Genomic DNA, 21,607 nt, shown 5'->3' with positions numbered 1-21,607 from the left:
GCCACGAGAAGGTGTCCAAGATCACCATGGCATGTGTAATGCTGCACAACATGTGCATCCGTCGGAACGTGCCACTGCCCCCTGACGTGGGACTGCTACCACCAGATGAGGAGGAGGAGGAGGAGGAGGTGGAGGAAGGAATGGCAGAACAGCAACACGGTGCCGATGCACGGGAGGGACGTTCCGTGCCACAAGCATTGATCGAGCAATATTTCTGAATCCCAAGTCAGCTGAGGGGGTGAGGATGACAGGGCATTGGGCACTGGGTGTGGGGATACATGTACTACATGCACTGTGAGACATCAAAAAACACATGCACAATAATGAATGTCCACTCTGTATTGTAGGATAGACCAAACTGTGTATTGTATGATGATGTCCAAACGTGTACAACAGATCCTTCACCCGCACCCCCTCCCTCTCCCCCACAACTCCCACACACACCCTCAACCCCCTCCCCCTCCCCCCCAACTCCCACACACACCCTCAACCCTCTCACCCTCCCCCCCTACTCCCACACACACCCTCACCCCCCTCACGCTCCCCCCCCAACTCCCACACACACCCTCAACCCCCTCACCCTCCCCCCACAACAACCCCACAATGTTCCCATCAGTGCAGCATTGGCCACATGTGTGTGGCTGCACGGTCAATGGGCACTGCCAGAGCCTGGGGCATCCCTTCCATTCCGGCGCATCGTGCGCAGTGACCTACGGACCGGGCTGGTCTGCGTAGAGGAGCTCTGGGAGGGTGGCACCTCCTGCTGGGGCTGTGGTCTGGGGGGTGCTGCCTCCAGGGCATCAGCAATCCTGCCAAGCATCTCACAGATGCGGTTTGTGCTGGTACTGATGATCTCGCCCAGAGCCTGAAGGTCATTATGAAGCACCAACCCTGATTCCCGGTTGTCCCGGAGAAACTCCTCTATCATGCCCGTGAGGTGCTGGCAGCGCACTGTTTCTGCAGCCGATCTGGGCGATGTGGTCGGCAGGCTTCGTGTTGTTGTGCCTGCAGGACTTTCAGGACTTCCTGCAGGGGAAGTGGGCTCATGACAGACAGGTGTATCCCCTTCGCCTGTGAGCCCTGGGACGTCACTCGACCCAGGGTCGCTATGGGCAACCTGGCTGTACGAGGGAGTGTCTGGGCTCTGTACATAGTCATTGGGCTCCTCCACATTGTCAATGGTGTTTGGTGATGTGCTGCCTGGCACATCGAGGATGCACATGGCAGCATTCTCCCCTGACGCACTCGATTCCTCATGGTGCAGCGTGGGGCATGTGTCCCGCAGAACTGCAGGATTGTCTAGGGCCGCGGATGGGGGTTGTGTATCCTCCATGGGGGTTGCTGGGGCAGGTGGTGTGGCATGTGCCTTCTTCCTGCTTGCAGGTGTGCGCTGTCCCCTGCCTGTGCCCCGGGAGGTACTTGTTCGGGGGCCTTCCTGGTCCTCACTTTCATGACCGGTGCCTGTGGGGGCAAGAGAGAGACGGCATGAGCAATGATCTGGGGATCAGAATTACTTCCAGACAATGGTATTGCGATGGGATAGCAGCTTTTTGGTGACATTTGGGTGCTGAGTGGGACTGTGATCTTTGCTTGGATGGGAAAAGCATACTGTCGGCAGGGTCACTCATGTTGGCGGAGTACTGTGGTGACTGACATTGACCAGCTTTTTGTGTGGCATGCCCAATATGGGTGTCAGCCTTGCACCTGACATCATCCTGGGTCCCAGTTGTTACGGCATCATTGGAGGGGGCGGGGGTTTACCCAAACATGATGTGACTGCTTGACCAGCCCTTGGCGATGACTTGCATTAGGGATGCATGTACTGTTTACACTCATGGCACAGCGTCAGCTGATGAAGGATCACCGCAATCCATACCGCCGACACCTTAGATGGCTTCTGTGCCCATCATCTCCGTACATGTTTCCTCCCAGGGCATCATTTTTATGGGTGAGGCTGGGCCTCCTCCTGTCTCTAGGGCCAGATTACGGTTTGCTGAGAGGATGGCCCGCACCCTCAGACGGAGGTCATCCCAGCGTTTGCGGCAATGCGTCGTGCTGCGGGGGGTGTTTCCGACAGCGCTCACCCTCTGCGAGACCAGCTCCCATTTCTCCTTCTTCCTGAGGATGGTGGGCCTGCGCATGTCGCTGCTGAAAACAATCTCAGCATGTTCATGCAGAGTATCGACGAGTACCTGGAGCTCATCCTGGGAGAATTTCTCCTTCCTGATGCGCGCAGCACCCTTTTTTAATGCTTTTGGCATGATGCTGGTCTCTGGAGTCTATTTTGCCTATCACAATATGCCCACGAGTCCTGTATGGAGAGGATTGCAATGGATTGTGATTTTAAAGATGGCCGCCATGATGCTTCCCGTTCCTGTTCGATGACGTAATTTCCGTCTACGGTTTTTACCGGTGCCCGTAATTTACGGTCATCGTTAATTACGGGCACTGCTATTTACGCACTACGTGGAGGGCGATGGTGTTAGTTACGTCTCAGTTGTTGTCGGTAAGGGGTTTGACGCGCCCTTTACCGGTATGGCACTAGGGGGTTTACTGGCATGGCGGAAAGCTTGTGCCCGCGAGGTCGGAATATGGTGCTAATTACGCCCTGCTACCAACGCGGATACGGTATTTCCGCCATGCCGGTAAAGTCAGAAATTTAACGCAAACCTCGGAATGAGGCCCAATGACTGCAGGCCACATCATTTAGTAGTTGCTTAACTGTCCAGCGGCTTCTTTCTTCTTCTTGCTGACAGTTTTTATCCATCAGCTGGATACCGAGGCTTGAACCTCTTTACTCCATCATCTCGGGTTGAGTGTGTAGTCATGGGTTGGATTTCTTCATGGTCTGTATGGGCTTGTCAAAGTAAGGCTGGGTTCTCAGAGTCTTCAACGTGATGGGCCGGGTTTAGCGATCAAAAGAGTTTTCAGTGGTGGCAGTGATCTTCCTGATCAGAGGGTTCTGTTTCTGATCTAGTCCATGGCAGACGTTGTTGCTCAGCTTTACTAGATGTTCGTCCAACATCTCGATGTCCAGTTCTCGGCGAAGGTTAGCTTAGTGGAGCTACAGCCACGATCCGCAGGGTCTTGTGTAGGACTATCTGAAGACTCATTCGTTGTCGCTCCTGGCAGATCATCCATGCTGGGGAGGCATACGTCAGGGTAGGTCTGATGATTGCCTTGTAGACTTTGATGTTTGTCCGAAGGGGCATGGACTTGGTCTTCAGCAGTGGGTACAGCGCCACCAGTTTTCCTGATGCCTTCTGCTGAGCCTTCTTGATATGGCTTCACCACTTGTGTTTGCTGTCTAGGTTCACACCGGGGTAGACGCTGCTGCTCTCCCACTTGATGGTCTCCCCATTAAGGCTGATGTGCGGTTGCTCCTTGATCTTCTTTCTGGTGAACAGTGTGGCAGTTGGTTTGCTGGTGTTGAGTTCTATCCACTAATCGCTGTACCACGTTGAGATGGCATCCATGGAGACCGCCTGGCCCTTTTATTAGGAATTTACACTTGATCACAGCCGTCCCGTTGGCTGATGTGCTGTGATCGCTTGGACCACAATTATGTGACTCGGCACGAGCCCTTTGCATGAGACTCTAGTTACAACTGGCTACAGCACACTTTTAAATACTTAAGTTACGGTATTGTCATTGCTGGTGGGCAGATAAGCTACATGCTGCACTGTAGCTGGCACTTGTTGCAGAGCACCTGAGCGTGTATGCCTTCTGCTCAGAAAGACAGGCATCCTTGAATGTTTACTTTGGCTCTCTACTTTTCATATTGAATGGGCTAGACACTCCTCCCTCATGAAGACCTCACAAGGGCACCTTCCATTGAGGCTTTGGTCCGTGCATTAAAATGCTCAGGGCTCTCTGTAAATTACACAGTTTTCCAATGGTGCCTGGAGCATGTTTCTTATATCTCCTGTGTATCCGCTGCCTGGAAACAAAATGCTGGTACAAGTCCCTGGAGCAACAGTTGAAACAGTTACAAATCATGAATCGGTAGTCCTACACGACTCTGGCAAATGGCACATCCAGACAATGTGATCTCTGATAGCTTATCATAGGATGCAACCAACTTGTAAAGACCCGGTTGCAGGTTCAACCTCTAGCCATGAAACGCACATTCTGTAAATAGCGTTCTTGTTTATTCAAAATCATGATTAATTTTCATTTAAACTTAGGTTTATTCTATTCGTCTAAATTTGCGTAAAGGTGATGTATTAAGGAAATGCAGCATTTTACAAAACATTCTACTGCATGAAGAGTTTTGGAAAGTTACTCATGTTGGCTGACCACATAGGCTAAACAAGGTGCTGGTCGGGTGAAGCATATTCAGCAACAAATGCAATGCCCCTCTACCCAGTTACAAAGGACTGATAGGGCGTCCTGACTTCATCAAAAGGTTGGAGACTCCTGGTTGCAGTGCAGTGCTTGGCGATCTGATCACAACCAGAATGATTTCCTCAAGGCAGAGCATTTGATAATTCATGGGCACCGTAATGCTGAGAAAATGGAATACGACTTGCTGTGCCTTCAGCGTCAAGCTACAAAACAAGTCTGGGGTATCACTGGTGTCATCTGAACAGGTCTGGGTGTGCTTGTGGTTTGTGCAGAACTGGAATACTCCATTGGGTTGGCACTGGCATGAGTTCCATGTGGTGTCCTTTCTGTTGTGGCACATTGGTCTGGGTGGTTGTATTGTACACTACATGGGTCGTGAAAGAGTATGCTCACCCAGCCATCTTTTGTCGATGTACAGTGGCCTTTAAATGGTTCACCTGCTGCTAACCTGGATCCTCCAAGCATGATCTTTGACCTGACATTTCAAACAATGGACCTACCTTACTGGCTCTAGCCAATGTATCTCACGGATGCATTCCTTGGTGAATGTGTTATAAAGGTCCAGTAATCACATTAACTACACAAAAAGAAGTAATGAGGAATTCCTGGGCATCATGGATGACAGCAGCCTCACATGTGGAGATTTAACTAATGCCTCAAGGTCTTCATCGGATCACCTGTGGGAGCTTTAACAAAGAGTTCTGTTTGGCTATGAAACCTCTAAAAATAATTAGATTGGCCCTTGATAAGATCCGTTACAAACTTAAGCCCTACAATGTCATATGGACTTAATCATACACAAAAAGGGTGGTCGACTTTGGTCTGGAAGGCATGGTTTTATCAAAGCAATCAGGGCTCAACGGCTTCCTAATGTACTTCTGCATTAGTAAGCCAAACATATGTCCTGTCATTGTCAGGCATCTTCTCAGCTGAGTTGGGCTTCACATGCGTCATGCAGCTGTTTCAGGAATTGCTGTACTTGTATTATATCCTAGTTTTTTGTGTGTTAGTGGATGCCTGCATAGAAATTATATTTCATCTGGTTTTGGGGGTTTAAGATTTTCACCTCAAATCGTATTGTGCAGGCTGTATGTCCTTCTAAATGAAATGCAAGCACTTGGAATGAGTATCTCTAAACAATGAAGCTAGTGCTTCCAGCAAGGACAGCATTCCTACAGGTCCTGGATCTCAAATAAGACTATTCTCCAGCCAATGACGACACAATCGTCTTCCACCTCCAATAATTGTGTAGCTCAGATTCAAGCCACCACCACTCAATGCACATATCCAAACTTGTGGGCTAATTTGAGGGTCCTAGGAAGGTCCCACTTTAATGTCAGAGTATCCATTAATAATCACGGGGGAAACAAATTGACAAGTAGAGGGCACATCTATGATTCTTCTGTCTAGCCAAACTGATCGCACAGATTGGAAAATGGGATTTCTCTAACTAAAGTGAGTTGCAGCATTTGCAAGGCCTATCGAGCCTTCCAAGTCACATAAGATCTTGACATTTGGTCTGCCCATTCTAACGAGTATCCAAGACCATACCAATGAACAAGGTTCCAACAATTACCCTACAATTCCTTTAGATAATCAAGGGTTAGACTACATATCAATCATTTGGATTCTGCCTATGTAAGACTAAGTGTAGTGCTAATTGCCATCTCTTTATGACTCTGTCACCTGAGGGCTAAGAGTGGAGGTGGTTCAAGGTTTCCATGTCATGTCAGCACTAATCACAGGAACAGAGTTTCCTTCAGCTGTGCGTCTCTGTATATACCCATATATGCTCCACCATCAGTTGGCAATATGGGGCTTGCCTAGGCCAGACCAGGGGACAACAACTTTGCCTGCTGACAATGTATCTGATTTATTTCATCAGATCTAGGGGATGGTTCAGGGCAACAAGTATGGGGTTCTTCCTACTCTCTCTGACATGAAATAGTTACGTTTCATACTGATGTTTACGAATCTGGTGGTGGAATCACCTTGCCTTCCACCGACATCCCTCACTAACAGTTTGAAATTGGGTGAATATTTCTTGAATCGAGCAATTCCTGTGAACTGGCACAGGAATTACATAAAACAGACATACAGTTGCATTGAATACTGCCATTGACATCCTCATGCACACACCTCAGCACATGTTACGCTACTGGTGTAGGGTAACATAAACTCCTCCATGCTCTGTTATCTGAAGTCAAGTTCTTGCATTCATATCCAAGATATTGTGGGTTGGTGTTGCTGACCCAGTTCCACATCTGAGGATTAGTTATCAAGGCATTGTCACTACTGTACCACTGGAATATCAATCGGCATCCATTTTGGACTATTTGGGACTCATTCATTACCATAATGATCCCTAGACAATGACTATTCATATTTTTGTCTTTATTTTCTGTTTGCAAGACTTTGGTAATTCCTTATTTCATTTAGCAAACTAAATATCCCGTAATGCCTCCTGTGGCAGTTCTCATTCCCTGGCTATTGCTATGCAGCAGTCTTAGAACCACAATCCCCAGAAGGCTTAGAGATCAGTGCTGCTTTCACTTTCTCAGGACCAGAGAGGGAGGAGGCAGATTACCTTCACGCATAGTTCTCCAGGTGCTGCTAATGAGCCTGCTTCTGCACAGGGCAGGTCAGTATTTAAACAGATGCCTGCATAAGCACAGGACACTTGCATTGAGTTATCTCCCAGCCCTTTGTGCTTTGATCCTTAGATTTATGCTATTTGCTGTTGCTGTCAATGCCTGCTCCTGTTCCAGTACCCTGTGCTCCCTGCCTTGCACCCCTGCAACTCTGCCTACACTCCCCTGCCTTCTGCCCTGCACCTCTTTGCTTTCCGCACTGCAGTCCTGCTCCCCTGCTTGCAAGCCGCTGTTCCCTGTCCGCAGCCCCTTTCTCTCTACACCAATTATCTTGTTCCCTGTCTGCAGTTCCTTGTTCTGTGTCCATAGTCCGTGTTACCTGACTTTAGCGTCCTAGATTTCAGGCCTGAGGGGACCAGAAGGCTAGAGGAAAGGCCTGCACAACGTAAACAGGAGCACCAAAGAATTATGTCACAATTGTTGGATGGCATGTCTGGTGTGTAGTTTTTCCAGGATGATATTTTAGTGTGTGGCCAAGAAACTGAAGAACATGAGAGGTTGGGCAGAGTTTTAAGAAAATTGGATGAAAAAGGATTGACTGTAGTGGCCATACCGGCGTTTGGGCTGATTTTAGTGGCTCCATTGCGCTATTAGGCCCTTGTAACCTCGCAGTCTTCTTGCTACCCGAATGCAGGCACGGGGTGTCTGTGTCAAATGTTTCCGATTGCTGACACTGAGATTTAGCGATCACCTCCCGTCCTATCATTGCTTGCGTTAAGGCTTAATGCACTTGTTTGCTCTGGCTCTGCTTGATGATTTTTGTCTGGCATAACATCACTGTCATCACTGTGTAACTTTATTGCCATGAGATCTAAATCAGTGATTTCAAATGGTGACACCTCCACAAAGTCAATTGCATCAATACATATCGAAGGTGAGGGAAGTGCTACAGATTCCGCCTCAGTATGCTCATAGGGCAGTAAACTCGATTTACTCACAGCCATGATCAGTGCCTGCTTATTTTTTTTAAGTATTTGCTTGTTTATCAAGGGGGAGTCTTCTAGTCTTGATGTTAGTATTACTAACGACGGCACTGTGTCATTCCCCAAATGTGCGGCAGAGCCCATTTCTGCAGCTAATTCGCTGATAGTATTTACATCAGAGTTTCTTACCTCCTGCAGCACTGCTGCAATATTCCTGGGATTCCGTCGAAACAGCAGAGATTTTTGCCGCGTCTGCGGTCCTTGCAGAGCGGCAGCTCCCGCCAACACTCGAGTCATCCAGATATTTTCCAATACGAGCGTTAACGTGTAGTCTGGGTGAGCCGGCGTGGACTGGTGCAGACTGAACTCGTCACCGAACTCCGCGCTGCGCTCCGCGCCCGGACGTCGCTTTTGAAGGTAGGGCCAAGGAATTAAAGGAACAGTGTCCTTAACAAACGTTGCTGCAGCTCCGCAAACAGTAGCACGCCAACCAAGAGTTCACAAGTTCTGGTGCAGATTGAACTCGTCACCGAACTCCGCGCTGCGCACGGCGCCCCGATGTCGCTTTTGAAGGTAGGGCCAAGGAATTAAAGGAACAGTGTCCTTAACAAACGTTGCTGCAGCTCCTCAAACAGTAGCACGCCAACCAAGATCCAGCTACTATTCAAACAATTTCTTGCAAAGAGTTCCGAATTGTGACCCAGCATGTTAGAAAAAAGAAAACAGATTTCAAGGCACAGGTGTTTGAACACAGCATGGGCCCCTCCTGTAATAAAAATGTGTGGGCCATGAAAAGCAAGTAGCACAATGGCCCTCATTCTGAGTTAGGTGATAAAAATGATAGTGAAATTACAGTTACCGCCAATGCGTCTGGCAGAATTACCTCCACATTAGAAGTGGATGGGCATGTGCATCAACCATCGGTGGTAAAGGTAATTCCGCTACCGAGTGGTAATTCTTCCAATATTTCACAGAAATACTGCTACCACCAAATATTTGCGGAATTAGCGCTGGTGGAAATAGCATCTAAATGAAACAGGAAGCTGCACTGCAGCCATCTTTAAAAACAAAATCCAGTGGAACAACCTCAACGCCAGGGTACAGTCCCTGCTTTTGAAGGGACATCCGACACAGGTGGAGGCACATTTGTGCCCAAGCTCACCCCATGGGAGGAGACAGTGAGCTCCATCCTCCATATGGCTGTTCTGGAGGGTGTAGGTGTGGATGAGGTAGCTGCCAGAACAACACCTGCAAACCGTGCTGAATAAAGGTTCAACCTACTGAGAAGTAAATAACCACTATACAATGGGAAGCTACATATTGTTGTCAACATTGCACATGCACAGGTTCGCCATCAATCCAGCAGCCCCAGCAATTAGTGCAGTAGAAAGTCCATAGCCATTCACATTGTCATGCAGTTCACACATTATGTCAGCAAATGCCCAAAAGCAATATTGTACATGGTGTGCCTTTGACCTGGTGTGTCCATGAGATTTCTAGTAGCACCCAGTAACCTTGGCTCCATTGCCTCCTGCATATGTCCACCAAAAACATGATGGCCCTTGATCACCACATCTGGGGAGACAGCCATGCAATGCACAACTTTCATAACATGGTGCCATCTCATGTCTGTCAGACATTCATAATGCCATTGCCAACAAGCAGTTGCCACAAGGGCAATGCAAGATAAACACAAATCAATCAGGGGGCACAACATGACAAGTCCCAATAAATGTCTGGAGCAACATTCCCAACAAACACATGTGGCCTGCAGGTTGTCCACATGCATTTTGTAGCCAAAGAACATGACCCAGTCAACATTTGCACAGAACCATCTGTTCATGAAACTCAGCAAACATCTTGTCGTACCATCGCAGCAGGGTAAATGGGCGTGTAGGGCAAGATGCCACTCACAGACAGCCCATGTGTAACAGCAACACACGGTACCAAATCAATGACATGCAGCACCTAAGAATGAGGCAAAAAACACACATTGAATACACAGTACAGAACTCAAAACTGAAGTGACAGCATCTCACATCTCTCCCAACAGGAACTGAAGGCAGCCAAGCAGCAGATGAGGGGCCCAGCACATCTTTGGCACACATCAAAGGATGTATGGTGGGGATCTTCTATTCGGGGTACATCAGCAGTCAAGTCACCCACAGCCATCCCCTTGCTGGTGCCCACCATAGTACCATCCACCAAGCCTGTGGAACAGACCACGAGCACCATCCCCACTATAGACATGAGTGATACCGATGGGAACACCACTGCTTTGGGGAAAACCACTACTGGACAGCAAGTGGCTGCTGCCATTACCATCACTGCACCCACTGCAACCTCCACCTCGGCACAGCCTGCACCTGTCACTGCCACCATTACAAGTGTAGTTGTCACAGTCAGTGGGGAAACAATCTGTCAGACTCCTTTCCATTTCCCCCTGTCCCTTTTCACCAACACACCCTCTCCCATATCTAGTCGTCCTGAACTACTTGGACACCCTGAAGAGGTGTCTGACACTGGCACTGATGACAAAGGCACACCTGTTCATGTTGCACGTCCATCAGGGAAGGAACAGACCCCCTCATCCCCGGTAAACCAGATCTCCCTGGCCATGATTTGGAAGAAGCTCAATGCCATGGCAGAGGAACAACTGGGCCATTCACAGTCCATGAAGGATGCCGTGAGGGGCTGTTAGGGAGAATTCTCTCTTTAGGCTGAATTTCCTAACCTAGTGAGTTCCGAAGCAGTTTTGTTGGATTTCTGGAGTTTGTTTTTTTCTCCTGCCAAAAGTGAGACTCTTTTTTCCCACTGTTGGACATGTTTTATGGTGTTCCTTTGACTGTTAATGTGTTTTATGGGCTATGGGGTCCTTTACTCCATAGGGCCTCATGTGTTTTTCCTATGTGTGTTACACAGCACCCTCCGTGCAGTAACACAGGGGTGTCATAGTGACACCCCACCATAGACTTCATACCCTGGGACTTACTACTGTCTCCCAGGGCATGTAAAGTCACCATTGGCTTTACTAGTTCCAAATTATGAACAGAAACCAGTACAAACCATCATATTGTGGACGTACTGGTCGGGGCAATTCAATTGCCCGGGGTCTGTTAGTCGAGGGGGCACGTCTCCGCCCCCCCTGATCGAGTTTTGGCTGGTGGCAGTGGATACTACTTTTTATATTCGACCGCGAATATATCCCTATGGGATTTTCCCATTGTTCGAGGCTACCAACTTTAATTATTTAATTCTCATAGCCTCGAACATACCGCCGGTTTATTTATTTAATATTAATTCGCCGGTTGGTATTTTTTGCCAGGACTCGATTCTAAAATGGCGTTTGTGTTCTCTTCTGTGACTCCAACCCAAGTCGAGCCCTTTGTTCCACTTTTTGGCGGGCTTCTCCACAGAAGCCTCCAAAAGTGGTGCCACTCTGTCTGGGTACCACAGGGGGTGTGGGAGGGGGTTTAGGCACCCTGGACTGAGTTACCTTGGTAACTCAAGTCGCACTCTTGTGTGATTGGCCCAAGTGGTGAGCCGGCCGGCTCAAGACTTAGCATGTTTGATTGACAGCTAGGCTGAGTGAATGGGGGTGTGCTGCATAAAAGCAGGGCTTTGGGGCCTGGAACTGCAGAAGTCGCCACAGGACCTGAGAATCCGACGAGGGAGAAGCTGAGCTGACCTACCACAACGACACCACCGGTGGAGCCCTGCGGAACCGACTTACCACTTCCCGACGACAGAGAAGATCTCCTGGCTGGAGAGGCTTCTTCCCCTGACTGGTGGGCACAACCAGTTTACCTTCTTTTCTTCGCATCCCAGGACGTCTTGTGGTCGAATTACCCGTGCCAAGCACCCCGGCAAACGGATAGCCACTTACAACTGGACCGCGAATCAAAGGACCGCTCCTTTTACCTGAGAACTCTGCGGCTGGTTTCTTCCCTGGCAGTGCAACGGACTCCTGTCTTCCTCCTCGACGAGATCCTCTCTTTCCTCGGACGAAGCACCGACTTGCATCCGCTGTCAGGAACAACTGCCCCGCTGGAGTATTCTCACCACTTTAAGGTACCGTGTCCGCCAGGCCTCCCTTTCTAAAGATTGCTACAAGGTAATAATAATCCCTTAACCTTCTGGACTGGCCTGGCCGCCTTGACCATCTAACTGGTCCCTTTCTTTGGTCCAACGCTTTTTCAACCTTTTCAAGACTTTTGTGCACTGCAACCGTGTGACCTTGGACACATTTCGTTCTGATCCTCTTAGAGTGGGTCCGGCCTACTGAACTCTAACTTCACGGTTTTACTTTGCCTTCCTCTCTTGTTGTGTTCTTGTAAAAGTGTTGGGATCTGTTTCAATTTATACTCTGCTTTTCTCTCCCTTTTAAAACGAATTATTAAAGTGCCATCTGCGTTAAGCGTTCATCGCTGTCTGAAAATAAGTGGGACTTTACTAAAGAATTGTCTAATATTCTTTTAAGGGAGTGTATAACTTTTAGTGACCGTGTTTTTGAACTGCTGAACATTAGTGCCTGTGTGTTTTACTAGATGTAGTTTTAAATAAATAATTATATCTCTTTACACCAAGCTCTGGTCAGTGTTTACTTGTTCTACTGTGTTCTTCTGACCAATTGTGAATACTCTGAATACTGCCTAACTCTTCTTGAGGGAAGTCTGACTGCTCAGCCACAGCTACCAAGTGAATCTGTGTGGTACATACTGCTACCAAGTGGGTTTACTGCCAAACACCTGTAGTCTTAAATCTTTTGCAGTGGTCCCAGAGGGAACTGCACAGGTTTCTGCCTAACACTGGTACAGCGGTGGGATTTGTATTGAGTATACACTTTAGAGTGCTTTTTGAACACTTTAGGACAACTAACCACAGAGCTTAGCACTAAAAAGCTGATTGTCTAACTATGTCTGCTATGGAGAGTTATACCCTAGAATCATTGTCTGCCAAAACTGCTGAATGCTTAAAAGTATTGTGTAGACATAAGACTCTCTCTGAGAAGGGCAAGAAAATGGAACTTATAGAGAGATTGTTAGAAAACCAAAGTCTGGGTGGTACAGAGGAATCTACCCCCCCAGCAAATTTAGAAAACAGTGATGGTATTGATCTGAATCAAAGTCTTGATAATGAGTCAGAAGAGGAAAGTGAACCTAATGAAGTTAGCCACTCTGAGCCTCTGTCTGCCTTACCTACTGTACCTACTGGGCCTATACCAGGTCCTACATGTAACCCTGCTTATTTTGAACTTGAAAAAATGAAGCTTGAATTAGAGTACCAACGTTTTATTGCTCAATCTGAAAGAAACCAAGAGCTAGAGTTCAGAAGAATGAATGCCCAGGCTGAGCAGAAGCAACCCGAGTTAAGACTCAGAGCAATAGAGCTTAATCATGAACTAGAAATGAAGCAGTTGTCTGTGGAAAATGCTTCACTCTCCTATGGTTCCTCTAGGAGTTCCAGTCCCAAAAGACCCCGGATGCCTAAGGAATTAGTGGGTATGTATGAACCTAAGTTGGATGTGTTGGATTGGTTAAAAATGTTTGAGTATAATCATGGGCTCCAGGACATCACAGGGAATGAGTTACTTCCCTGGTTGTTCTCTAGGCTTCCCCCTGTTGCAACTGATGTGGTAATGGAGTTGGGGGAGGTGGATAAGAAGGATTATGAATGTGTGAAACTAGCTTTGATAGCTAGATTTGGGAAGACCCCTTCCCAGTACCTTAAGAGATTTAGGACCATCAAAAAGCATGATGGTACCCCTTGGGCTACCTGAGTGAGTGAAAGTTTGAACAACTTAGAGGGATGGATTAAGGGTTACAAAGTTAACACTTATGAAGGAATGAAGAATCTTGTAATGTTGGAGTCAATTTATGATGCCTGCTCTCCTGAGCTCAGACAGCACTTGGCTGATTCAAAGGAATTAGATTCCAGGAAGATAGCTAAGGCTGCTGCCTTGTGGGTTGCCAACAGGGCCACTCACAAGGATTCTGGGGCTACTCAGAAAAAGGATGAGGGAAAACAGCCAAAAAAGGACTCCAAAGAAAATTCTAATAATTCCAATTCCAAAGAGGGCCCCAAACAAAACCAAAAGGGTAAGCCACAAGGAATACCAAATCAGGCTAGTGTACCTCCTGGTGCCAAACCAGAAGGAGGTCAGAACAAGCCACCATTCCAGAAAGCATTTGGTAAATGCTTTGTTTGTGGCTCTACTGACCATGTGAAAGGAGATCCCAGATGTAAGGGTAAACCTTCAGGGGTCCAGCTTGTCTCCTTAGCCTTCACTCCAGATGAGGAAGTACAACGGCAAGTGGAAACTTTCTATTACTGGCTGATGAACCCCTTGGAGTCTCAGCCAGTGTTTCTTTAGTGTCTCTGGGTTTGTGGGAACAACAGAACTTAGATATCTATAATTCTATCCCAGATAATACTAAAGAGTATTATAAGGACAGTGTCCAGGTGAATGGACAGGAGACTCCTGCCATTAGGGACACTGGGGCCAGCATAACTGTGGTGGACAAATCGTTTTTTCAGGCTGAGGATGTTGCTAAGGCACCCAAACGCCTCACCAAGTTAGCTGGAGGGCCTGTGCAGATGCTTCCCCAATTACCAGTTCTCATCCAGTGTAATGACATGGCTGTGAAGATACCTGTCAGCATACAAAGTGAGGTGCCAGGAAGGGTTCTGCTGGGTAATGACTTAAAAACTCTTGGAGTAGTGTCACATACCCCCAGACCTCCTAGTAAAAGGTTACAGGAGCTCACCAGACCTGCAAAGGAGAGAACCATGAGAGGTACTCCCAAGGAGATGATGAAGAAAGATATCACTCCTGCTCCACTGGAGATGTCAGCTGCTGTCTCTAAGAAACTAGAAGAAAAAGGGAAACCTAAAACATCTAAAAAGAACCTCACAGCCAGCACTCCAGTGCAGCCAACAAGGACTTCCCCTCGGTTGTCCCAAGTTACACCAGTAACTCCCCCTCCAGCTGAGGCTGAGAGGGAGGTACAACCCTGTGTGGTTGAACTAGACTCTGAAGAAGAGCCAGGAACTCATTGGAGATCTGGATCCTGTTGACCATCCTGAGCTGCAGTCTTTACTGGCAGAAGGTGGACCCAACAGGGCAGACTTCAGTAAGGGACAAAGAGAATGTCCAACTCTGGAAGGTCTTCGCCACCAGGCAGATGCTCAGGCTGAAGGGCACGAGCCTGGGAAATATAGGTTACACTGGGAAGATGGCCTCTTCTACAGTGAACAAACGGAGTCTGCACCTGGGGACAACAAACGACTTGTAGTACCCCAAGAGAACAGACCACAGTTCTTGCAGTTAGCCCATGATATTCCTTTGGCTGGTCACTTGAGTTTCAAGAAGACTAAGAAAAGGCTCTCACTCTACTTTTATTGGCCAAAGATGGGGGCTGAAGTAGATAAATACTGCAGGAGCTGCCACACCTGCCAGACCTCTGGTAAGGTTGGCTCCAAGAATGTGGCATCTTTAGTGCCTCTCTCTGTAGTGGGAGTCTCATTTGAGAGAGTAGGGATTGACATTGATGGTCCCCTTGATCCTCCAACTTCCTCAGGCAAATTGTTGGTCCCCTTGATCCTCCAACTTCCTCAGGCAACAGGTTAATACTTGTTGCAGTAGACCATGCTACTAGATACCCTGAGGCAATTCCTATGAGGACTGTTACAGCTCCGGCTGTGGCTAAGGCCCTCCTTGGTATTTTTACTTGAGTTTCAAGAAGACTAAGGAAAGGCTCTCACTCTACTTTTATTGGCCAAAGATGGGGGCTGAAGTAGATAAATACTGCAGGAGCTGCCACACCTGCCAGACTTCTGGTAAGGTTGACTCCAAGAATGTGGCACCTTTAGTGCCTCTCCCTGTAGTGGCAGTCCCATTTGAGAGAGTAGGGATTGACATTGTTGGTCCCCTTGATCCTCCAACTTCCTCAGGCAACAGGTTTATACTTGTTGTAGTAGACCATGCTACTAGATACCCTGAGGCAATTCCTATGAGGACTGTTACAGCTCCGGCTGTGGCTAAGGCCCTCTTTGGTATTTTTACCAGGGTTGGGTTTCCTAAGGAAGTAATCTCTGACAGGGGGTCAAATTCTATGTCCCACTACATGAAGGCCATGTGGAAAACCTGCGGAGTTACTTACAAGTTCTCAACAGCATACCACCCGCAGACAAATGGATTGGTTGAAAGGTTCAACAGAACCATATAGAGCATGATAGGTACTTTAGAGGACCCCCTTAAAAGAAAGTGGGACCTTCTACTGCCATGCCTTCTCTTTGCTTATAGAGAAGTCCCTCAGGAGGGAGTAGGTTATTCTCCCTTTGAACTTCTTTATGGTCATCCGGTCAGAGGTCCATTGGCACTGATCAAGGAGGGGTTGGAGAGTGCTCCTTCCCCCAAGCCAGTCAGAGTGACTGACTATGTGATAGGTCTCCGAAGGAGAATGTCACAAATGATGGCAGAAGCAAGTGATAACTTGAAAGCTGGACAAGCATTGGTCAAGCACTGGCATGACCAAAAGGCTAACATGGTCGAGTTTACTCAGGACCAGCTAGTTCTCGTTCTGATTCCAACAAGGCAGAGGGCCTTGCAAGACAAATGGATGGGACCCTTCAAAGTTGTGGGTAAACTTGGAGAGGTCAACTATCTAGTGGACTAGGGCAATCCCAAGGAGGCTCCAACAGTCTTCCACACCAACAGACTAAAAGCGTATGTCTCCAGAACTGATGTAGGAGCTTTGCTCCTAGCATCAACAGAGGAAGAAGAAGAGAGTGAAGCTCTTCCGGATCTCCTCAGAGGCTTACCTTTAGACGAAAAGATTGAAGGAGTAAATCTCTCTTCAAATCTGACACCTGAGCAACAGGAAGAGTGCAAATCTATGTTAAATCAGTTTGCCCCCTTGTTCTCACTTTCACCAGGCTTGACCCCTTGGGGACAGCATGACATACTCACTGGTGACTGTCTGCCAGTCAAAAGCAGAGGATATCGAATGTCAGAGAATGTAAGAACCCACATCAAAGGTGAGGTCAACAAGATGCTTGATCTCGGGGTAATAGAGCCCTCTACTAGTCCATGGTCTAGCCCAGTTGTGTTAGTACCAAAGGCAGGATCTAAAGAACTTAGATTCTGCGTGGATTACAGAGCTCTTAATGCACTCACTAAGACTGATGCCCACCCTTTGCCAAGGACAGATGAGTTGGTGGATAGACTTGGTGCAGTCAAGTTCCTCAGCACATTTGACTTGACGTCAGGCTATTGGCAAATAGCCCTGACAGACCATGCCAAGGAGAAAACTCCATTTTCTACCCCAGTTGGCTTATACCAGTTTAAGGGTATGCCTTTTGGATTGAAAAATGCACCTGCTACATTTCAAAGGATGGTAAACCAGGTTCTGAATGGGATGGCGGATTTCTGCCTGGCATACTTGGATGACATAGCAGTGTTCAGCAATTCCTGGGAAGAACATGTGGACCACCTGAGATATGTTTTGCAGGCTCTTGGGAAGGCCAATCCGACCATAAAGGCAAGTAAATGCCAGATTGGACAGAGTACAGTGGTCTACCTTGGACATGAGGTAGGAGGTGGAGAAATAAGGCCTTTGCCCAGTAAGATTGAAGCTGTGCAAAATTGGACAACACCTACTACTCAGACCCAGGTGAGAGCCACTGGGTATTACAGGAATTTCATTGAGAACTATGGGTCCACAGCTTCTCCACTGAATGTCATCTCCTCTCCTAAATTCCCTAAAAAGGTTAGGTGGAATGAGGAATGCAATCAGGCCTTTGAAACCCTGAAAAAGGCCCTTTACCAAGCCCCAGTACCCAGAGCTCCTGACTACCACCAAACTTTCATTGTGCAAACAGATGCTTCAAATGTAGGAATAGGTGCAGTCCTCAGTCAACTGGATGGGAAAGGTAGGGAGCACCCCATTTGCTTCATCAATAGAAAACTGAAGGATCCTGAAACAAGGTGGGCAACCATTGAACGAGAGTGTTTTGCTATTGTGTGGGCTCTGAAGAAGTTTAGGCCATACTTGTATGGTTCTACTTTTGCCATTCAGACTGACCACCAACCCTTGAGATGGTTAATGCAAATGAAAGGGGAAAACCCAAAACTATTGAAATGGTCAATCTGCCTGTAAGGGTTTGATTTCACCATTGAGCACAGGTCAGGGTGTCACCACCAAAATGCTGATTGTCTCTCTAGGATGTATGTCGTCGACTAGAGGTATGAGATTCATCCAGGAGTGGATTAAATCCTCCTGTCCCTTAGTCTGGGGAGGGGGGCGTGGGCGAGTGTTAGGGAGAATTCTCTCTTTAGGCTGAATTTCCTAACCTAGTGAGTCGCCCAGCAGCTTTGCTGGATTTCTGGAGTTTGTTTTTTCTCTCCTGCCAAGAGTGAGACTCTTTTTTTCCCACTCTTGGACATGATTTATGGTGTTCCTTTGACTGTTAATGTGTTTTATGGGCTATGGGGTCCTTTACTCCATAGGGTCTCATGTGTTTTTCCTATGTGTGTTACACAGCACCCTTCGTGCAGTAACACAGGGGTGTCATAGTGACACCCCACCATAGACTTTTATTTAATATTTATTCGCCGGTTGGTATTTTTTGCCAGCACTCGATTCTAAAATGACGTTTGTGTTCTCTTCTGTGACTCCAACCCAAGTCGAGCCCTTTGTTCCACTTTTTGGCGGGCTTCTCCACAGAAGCCTCCAAAAGTGCTGCCACTCTGTCTGGGTACCACAGGGGGTGTGGGAGGGGGTTTAGGCACCCTGGACTGAGTTACCTTGGTAACTGAAGTCGCACTCTTGTGTGATTGGCCCAAGTGGTGAGCCGGCCGGCTCACCACTTAGCATGTTTGATTGACAGCTAGGCTGAGTGAATGGGGGTGTGATGCATAAAAGCAGGGCTTTGGGGACTCGAACTGCAGAAGTCACCACATGACCTGAGAATCTGACGAGGGAGAAGCTGAGCCGACCTACCATGATGACACCACCGGTGGAGCCCTGCGGAACCGACTCACCACTTCCCGACGACAGAGAAGATCTCCCGGCTGGAGAGGCTTCTTCCCCTGACTGGTGGGCACAACCAGTTTACCTTCTTTTCTTCGCATCCCAGGACGTCTAATGGTCGAATTGCCCGTGCCAAGCACCCCGGCAACCGGATAGCCACTTACCACTGGACCGCGAATCAAAGAACCGCTCCTTTTACAAGAGAACTCTGCGGCTGGTTTCTTCCCTGGCCGTGCAACGGACTCCTGTCTTCCTCCCCGACGAGATCCTCTCTTCCCTCGGATGAATCACCGACTTGCATCCGCTGCCAGGAACAACTGCCCCCGCTGGAGTATTCTCACCACTTTAAGGTACCGTGTCCGCCAGGCCTCACTTTCTAAAGATTGCTACAAGGTAATAATAATCCCTTAACCTTCTGGACTGGGCTGGCCGCCTTGACCATCTAACTGGTCCCTTTCTTTGGTCCAACGCTTTTTGAACCTTTTCAAGACTTTTGTGCACTGAAACCGTGTGACTTGGACACATTTCGTTCTGATCCTCTTAGAGTGGATCCGGCCTACTGAACTCTAACTTCACAGTTTTACTTTGCCTTCCTCTCTTGTTGTGTTCTTGTAAAAGTGTTGGGATCTGTTTCAATTTATACTCTGCTTTTCTCTCCCTTTTAAAACAAATTATTAGAGTGCCATCTGCGTTAAGCGCTCACCGCTGTCTGAAAATAAGTGGGACTTTACTAAAGAATTGTCTAATATTCTTTTAAGGGAGTGTATAACTTTTAGTGACCGTGTTTTTGAACTGCTGAACATTAGTGCCTGTGTGTTTTACTAGATGTAGTTTTAAATAAATAATTATATCTCTTTACACCAAGCTCTGGTCAGTGTTTACTTGTTCTACTGTGTTCTTCTGACCTATTGTGAATACTCTGTATACTGCCTAACTCTTCTTGAGGGAAGTCTGACTGCTCAGCCACAGCTACCAAGTGAATCTGTGTGGTACAGACTGCTACCAAGTGGGTTTACTGCCAAACACCTGTAGTCTTAAATCTTTTGCAGTGGTCCCAGAGGGAACTGCACAGGTTTCTGCCTAACAGGGACCATCGAGACAGGTGGCCAGCACAATGGACAGGCAGAGAAGCCACACAGGTGATGGCTCAGCTGCTATCACTGTGGTTGGGCCATGTCAGCCAGTAATGAGACTGCAATCACCCTCACACTGCAGCACATCTGGGGGATACTGGCAGCTCCATTTCTGCAACGCTCACTGAAAGTTCCGTCCCCATCACTCCGGTATGGAGATCCCAGAGATTACTGAATCGCTTCCCACTGAGCACCCCACCTGTCTGGTGGAGACACTTGAACCTTCCCTTTAGAAGTCCAAATGTGCACTCAATGCATGCACTGGTCTTCTTGTGTGCCTCATTAAAGGCTGTTTCCTGCGGTGTACCAATGTTCTTTACCTGTGACATCAAACACGGTAACAGTGGATAGATTGAGTCACTTGCAACAGGTAGAAAGGACAATGTTGAACATGACTATTTGTCTACTAAGTGCTTGTTTCAATACCTATTGTGCTTGTAGTCTTTTTGTGCTCAGGTGAGTTTTAGGGTAACACCCTGTACTTCACTGAGGGTAGGGGAGTAGTGGCTTTCAATGGCAACAAGCAGGAGACTGCAGTGTGTCCTGCATCACTGTTCATGTGTTTGTCTGTTTGGGCATCACTCATGAAGATGATACTATGGCAATGGGGCCAAGGAATGTACTGGTGTATCCCTGTGCATTGACTGTGAAAGGTTTGTTGGATTTGTCAGGGGCATTGATTGTTGCCAGGAACCATGTGCCTGCTTTCATGCATGCCAGGATCGCATACAGTGTTCTCTGGTGACTCTGGCCGGTGGTAGATGTGTGATGGTCCATGGACTATTTGAGGCTATATGGTATGGGGATTATGGGACTTGTAGTTTCCCCTCATTTTTTCTCATGGCTGTACCCATGTGTGCTTCTGTGCTACATCACTGTCAGATTTACTACTTACCTAAACGCCGGGTACGCTGTTCTCTGTGTATGTTCATATATGTGGAGAGGCTGCTGTTCCTCAAGACCATGGCATGTTGTGTGGAACCTGGAAATAGGGCACAGCAGTGGCTGATGGTGAGATCTGCATCATATCATCCGAATATTCATGGAGTGTTTCTGTTTCATATTCCACTAGCTGGGTGGGCACCAATGCCACATGTGTGCAGTCATTTGCTTTTCACAAATTTTGAACCTAGATTGGGAGTCAAAACCTCGAATCTTCCCTAGCGTTGCACCACACTCAAATTCGAGTTATATTTATTCTGTTTATTGCTTCTCTTCTGAGTTATAACTCCATTGTTAAAAAAATATTTTTCTGGATCTTGCCTTCAAAGTTCCCAATTTAGGGTATATTTTCAATGTTGTTTTCCAAATAAACAATAACTTTTTTATTTGCGTCTTCTGGATTTTACAACTAATTGAAATTGTAGAATGTTAGACCTAGGCTAAAGCCAGTCAAAGCTGGCTAATAGACAGAGGTTACTCCTATTTGTTTAGGGGGAGGATTTTAGAGATCTACTTTTAATTATATATTCGTGAGCTCCATTCCCCTATCCATAAAAAATCCCTTATTTGGTGTTGGG

This window comes from Ambystoma mexicanum, chromosome 2q, assembly GCF_040938575.1.
Source record: "Ambystoma mexicanum isolate Mex_15411 chromosome 2q, UKY_AmexF1_1, whole genome shotgun sequence".
NCBI lineage: Eukaryota > Metazoa > Chordata > Amphibia > Caudata > Ambystomatidae > Ambystoma > Ambystoma mexicanum.
The sequence above is the reverse complement of the archived record's forward strand: the minus strand, read 5'-3'. Positions refer to the sequence as shown.